Raw genomic sequence first — 6,000 nt, 5'->3', positions numbered from 1 at the left:
TCTTTTTCCTAGATCATTGCAGCTGCCATTCTGGAGGGTGTGGTACACCTTGCAAGACCTGAGTGATTTCACCTGCTGGGGAAGTGCCTATTGCTGCTTTCCTCTGATTGGCCGTTCTACCTTTCATCTCCATTCACTCTGCCTGGGAGGGGAAGGGCCCAGGTGAACTTTCAGCCATGTCTCCTACTAGTCTTTCAGTAAGTAACCGTTCAGGCAGCCAGAGCAGACCTCACTCCCTGTTGCTGTTTGGGATACTCCCTATACATACCCACAGTTGTCATCCCTCCTTCTCCTGCCCCTGAAATCCCCCAGTGAAAGTGGTAGCTGAACAGCAGCCTCAGAGATTCTCTGTGGAAAAGGATGTCGTGAGGGATGCTTAAAGTTGTGTGCTGGAGGATTTCATGGAGATTCATTCTTAGCCCCTGCAGCACCCTGGAGACCAATTAGGAGCTAGGAGACCTGCTGTAGCATCCCAGTACTATATATTTTTGTATAAAAATTTAAAAAGCCATTGAAAAATTTAAAAAAGCACAAATAATTATACAAATTGATTAGCAGCAGCAAATATTTATATTGTGGTAGCACCCTAGGGTCCCCAGCCTGACTTGAGCCACATTGTGCTGGGAGCTGTACCTACACCTTGATTATGGCCCTGATCCTGCAAACACTAAAGCACCTGCTTCGGTGGGACTACTTGTGTATGTAAAGTTCGGTAAGGATTTGCAAGATCCAGGCCATAACCGCTCTGTGCCTCCATCTATAAAATGGGAATAATAACATTTTCCTCCATCATAGGCGGTGTTGTGAGGATAAATTCATTGGGACATAATTATCATTTACACTAAGCCCCCTGTGGACTGCTCTGGGGCCCTAAAGTGGATGTAAATTACATTTACATTCATTTTAAGGCCACTTCACACTGCCAGAGTGGTGCAAAAGGTGTAATGTAACTAAGAGACCAGCCCATTCATATCTATGAGTGGCTCACACGCTTCAGTGATTGGGGTAGGACTTGTATTTCAAAACCATTTTGTCAAGAGATTTTGGACTGCTACCTGCTGGGTCAGTGTGAGAGATTTGGGAACATCAAACCTTGGTGGCAGTGTAACTCCATACACTGTGTACGTGCAGTTCCCTTTGTAGTGCTACTTCTTCTTTGGATTGCCACGATTCTGAAACTAATCGTTTCTCTTTCTTTTAATATCTGTTGGTATCATCTCATATTTTGCACTTTTCTGTTGCATCCTCATCTGTTTTGTGCCACCTTCTCATTTTCAACCAAATATACTGGAAAATATACACATGATGGGGGCCATAAAGGGAGGAGGACTTGCTCAAAGCGGTTTGAATTGTTTGCTTCAGCTATGTTTTTGCAGAAGAGAATGATCTTTAGCTTCCACAGCATCCCTGAAGTTTGAACACTCCCTGTATCTTTCTTTGTCCTGGAATGATTTTAAGGTGGGTCTTGAATGGAACAGGGATTTGAAAACTCATATCTCCCCTGCCACATTTTCCATTTGGGAAAACAGAACGTGCTACTACTCATCTTGAAGAAACCTGTTGGATCATGCACTGCCCCTAATTAACCAAAATCCCTTTCTCCAAACAAGACTATAAAACAACTGTATGTTTTTTAAATTAAAATGTCAGCCTGACCATCTGAGGTGGTAACTTTGTCTTTAATGTGCTTTAATTAAAATCTTGAAGGTGAAACCTAAGACATGCTACAAACAGTAGAGGGCAGTGCTTATTTACAATATTGTTTTGAGAATCCTGTTGTGGATGGATGTGGTTTTTTTGTGTTTTTTAATCCTTCCTGAGGATAAAATTGCCCATTAACTTCTGCTCCGCTGGTCCTACCCTTACAAGTATATATGGATTTTGCAGAACATACATTAAAAACCTAAGACACTTGGAAAAGCCACTTGGACAAATTCCCAATTACAAGGGATATTTTGGGGAGCTATTAGTGAGTTATAGCAAGGTGTCTGTTAATAAATAATAATGATGATGAATACTGGTTTGCTTTTATGAAGCATCTTTCAGTCAAGGATCTTAAAGTGCCTGGGGAGAGTTTCTAAGTATTATTATCTCTATTTTGCAGAGGGGGAAGTTGCAGAACAATAAAGTTAAGTAACTTAACCCAAGCTCATGCAGCAGTTTGGGCAGAGTCAAGCATGGGTCCAGGTCTCCTGATGTTTAGGCCTCGGCTTTAATTATTAGGCCTGTTAAAAAGGAGAGAGCTGTAGAAGGCTTCAGAGATTGGAATGTAAGGGCCATAAGATGAGGTAGCTTTTAATGCCAATGTTTGTTGTAATAGAACCTCCTTAATTCTGTCTTAGCAATGTAAACACCCCATGATTTCCTTATCCCAAACCTGATAGTCGCAGCCCACATTTCAGTCAAGGTTCAATCACAGAGAAGTCTCCATATTATTGAGATTTCATTACTTTTACGAAATAAATTGCAGTGCATTTATCAGCAGTCTAAAAAGTATTAATAGTAATAATTAAAACTAAACCCCAATCGCCCTAATATGGAGGAAACGGCATGCAATTTCCCTTTTTTTTTGTTTGTTTTACTATTGTGATGTTCACTTGATGATTCAGGATGATTCAGCCATGATTCGGGAAGGCTCTTTCTCATCAGGCCATACAGTCAACCTCTCCTGTTGGAGCTGTTCCACTTTGTGCAAATAATTAAATAATCACTGTGCCAGAGAGAGAGAGACTATGGGTATTTCTACACTGCAATAGGACACCTGGGACTGACCTCAGTCAACTGATTTGGGCTCACGGGACTGTACAATTGCTCCGGCACCCGCCCCCTTTGAGGGGTCTCAAAGCTTGGGCCCAAAAGGCTGCACTGAGTTTTATTGCTCCACAGCCCTAGCGTGAGTCAGTTTAGCCGGGCCAGCCACAGGTGTTTTACTGCAGTGTGGACATACCCTGACTCTGTAGCTGAATAAGTGGGTCACCTGGGAGATACAGCTTTGAGTCCCTACTTTGAATCAGGCAGAGCAGGGGCTTGAAGCTGGGTCTCTCACATGCCAGGTGAGTGCCCCAACCACTGGGATATTCTGGGGTCTCTCACTCACTCCTTCCCCTCCCCCAGCCCAAAAAATCAAAAGGTTTTGTTTTTGTTCCTATGTGGAAAGAAAACCAATGTTGAAATCTCAAGCGAACACCCTAATCACTGGACTATCGGCAATTCTGTCTCTGTCTCGTTTTGACCAGAAATTCTGACCTGGTCCTGAGAAACCTTCCTGACGAGATTTTTGTTGAAACTGAGACATTTTTGCAAAACCAAGTTTTGATTTTGACAAATAGAATTTTTTCCAGAGGAAAAGCGTCTCACTGAAAAATGCCTGACTAGCTCTGTTCATGAGGGTAAAGATCTGTGGTTGGGGAGGGGACATGATGGAAGGAGATATGGGGAGGCCTTTTTGTACAACTTCTAGCTAGGCTGGGACAGTGTGGTAGGGTCATGAAATCTGGGGTCTTAGAAGCAGGAGCGCTGGTTATATCTGCTTCATGAAAGCTTCCTCCCTGCCCCTCCCCCGCCATTTATGACTGTCACTTTCCTGCCCATTGGCCTCATCCACATTAATGTCCTTAAGCTCCCTTCAGTTCTGAATGACCAGCTGGTTGTCATCCTGGAGCAGAACAACACCCAGGCTCTCCGTGCCCTTGGGAGCTGATGACACCACCTCTCCCTCATCAGTAAAATCTTTGATGGTGCCTGTCTGTTGCAGCTCCCATCGGAGCCTGCCAGCCAGCACTGATGGACCGAAAAGCATCACTGTCTGACAGGAAATTCCAAGGCATTCATGCAAGAGTCCACTGTGAAAAGACAGTGCCTTCCAACCCAGTGAATAGTAACAAGGTGTGTTGAGAAATGACTGTACGTACAGACAGTGGCCACAGAATCACTTCTTCAAGCTGGGGGTAAAAATGTCTAGCTTTGATTTCTATTCAGCCTGCCAAAGATTTTTCTTTTTTTGGTCCCAAGACAATGCATGTTGATACATGTGCAGAGCACTTCTCCTTCCCCATCAGCATTTACCAGTCAGGGCTTTCCACCTGCTCAAGGTCTTCCCACAGTCTGATCATTCATCATTATTTTTAATTCATCACTGGATTTTTCAATAATAAAAAATAAGCAAAGCCAACACATACCCAACAATTAATAATAAATCCATTGCCCATCCAAAGATCTCAAAGAAGGTTACAAACATTAACTAATTAAGCCTGCCAAACACCACTGTGAGGTGGGTATATATTATTATAATCATTGTATAGATGGGTAAGCTAAAGTACAGAGGTGTGGTTATGTGACTTACCAAAGAGTCCTGACTCTCGGTCCCTTACCATAAGACTGCCTCCTGAATATTCTATCAAACTTAGGTGGTTCTATAACCTAACCATTATAGTACTAACTGAACACCTCACAATCTTTAAAGTATTTTTTCTGTTGTAATATTTACAATAGCATTGATGCAGCATGCTGTGTTAGCAAAGGGAGTTACTCAGACTCCAGTATGATTAGCTGTTAGGCCACACCTGGGGAACAGAGTCTCTATTAAAGGAGAAGTTTGAAAAGCTCAGCAGATATCTGAACTCCTGATACAGGAAATGCCTTCAGCCTCCTATTGTGATTTTGAAGAACAGGAAACTAACATGCTTAGTCCCGATGAATAGTGTAGACCCAATAATAATAATATTCAAAAAGCTTACAATCATCAAACATGCTTAGAATTCAAATAGAAGAGGAAGTGTGACCAGATGCCTATCAGATTGCAATTGCAGACAGCATCTTGTTGAACTGTAAAGAATTATAGTATGAATCCTGGCCTTCCACTTCATTTTATGGGAAGAAAGCTGGTCAAATCCCTCACAAGGAGTGGAGAGAAATTTGGGGCATGAAGGGACTCTGGAAATTTCTATACTTGCTTAATTTTTCTACTGTGAGAAAACTATTCATGATAGTAAAGTTAATTACGTATATAAGTGTTTGCAGGTCAGGTCCTCATTTGTTAAAAGAACCTTTTCATAAGAACGGCCATACTGGGTCAGACCAAAGGTCTATCTAGCCTAGTATCCTGTCTTCCGACAGTGGCCAATGCCAGGTGCCCCAGAGGGAATGAACAGAACAGGGAATCACCGAGTGATCCATCCCCTGTCGCCCATTCCCAGCTTCTGGCAAACAGAGGCTATGGTGGGGTGGGCAAACTTTTTGGCCTGAGGGCCGCATCTGGGTGGGGAAATTGCATGCAGGGCCATGAATATAGGGCTGGGGCAGGGGGTTGGGGTGCAGGGAGGGGTGCGGTGTGCGGGGGGGGGGCTCAGGGCAAGGGGTTGGGGTGCGGGGTGCTGAAGGGGGCTCAGGGCAGGGGGTTGGAGTAAAAGAGGGGTGTGGCAGGGGTTTGGAGTGCAGGAGGGAGTGTGGGGTGTGGGACGGGGTGCGGTGTGCAGGAGGGGGCTCAGGGCAAGGGGTTGGGGTGCAGGGTGCTGAAAGGGGCTCAGGCCAGGGTTGAGGTGCAGAGGGGAGTGGAGTGCAGGAGTGGGCTCAGGGCAGGGGGTCTCTTTTCCAAACTGAAAAGTCAGAGTCTGATTAATCTCTCCTCATATGGAAGCCATTCCATACCCCTCATCATTTTTGTTGTCCTTTTCTGAACCTTTTCCAGTTCCAATGTATCTTTTTTGAGACGGGGTGACCACATCTGCATGCAGTATTCAAGATGTGGGAGTACCATGGATTTATATAGAGGCAATATGATATTTTCTGTCTCATTTTTTTCCCCCTTTCTTAATGATTCCCAACATTCTGTTTGCTTTTTTGACTGCTACTGTGGATATTTTCAGAGAACTATCCACAATGACTCCAAGATCTCTTTGTGGAGTGGTAGTTCCTGGCGTTCCTGTAGTATATTCCCCGCTTGAGTTTATTAACGTCAATTTGTGACATCCTAAATGTTACACTGCACCCAACTGTGAGGTT

Source organism: Mauremys reevesii, linkage group 13 (assembly GCF_016161935.1).
Source record: "Mauremys reevesii isolate NIE-2019 linkage group 13, ASM1616193v1, whole genome shotgun sequence".
NCBI classification, from domain to species: domain Eukaryota; kingdom Metazoa; phylum Chordata; order Testudines; family Geoemydidae; genus Mauremys; species Mauremys reevesii.
This window is presented reverse-complemented; position numbering follows the sequence as displayed.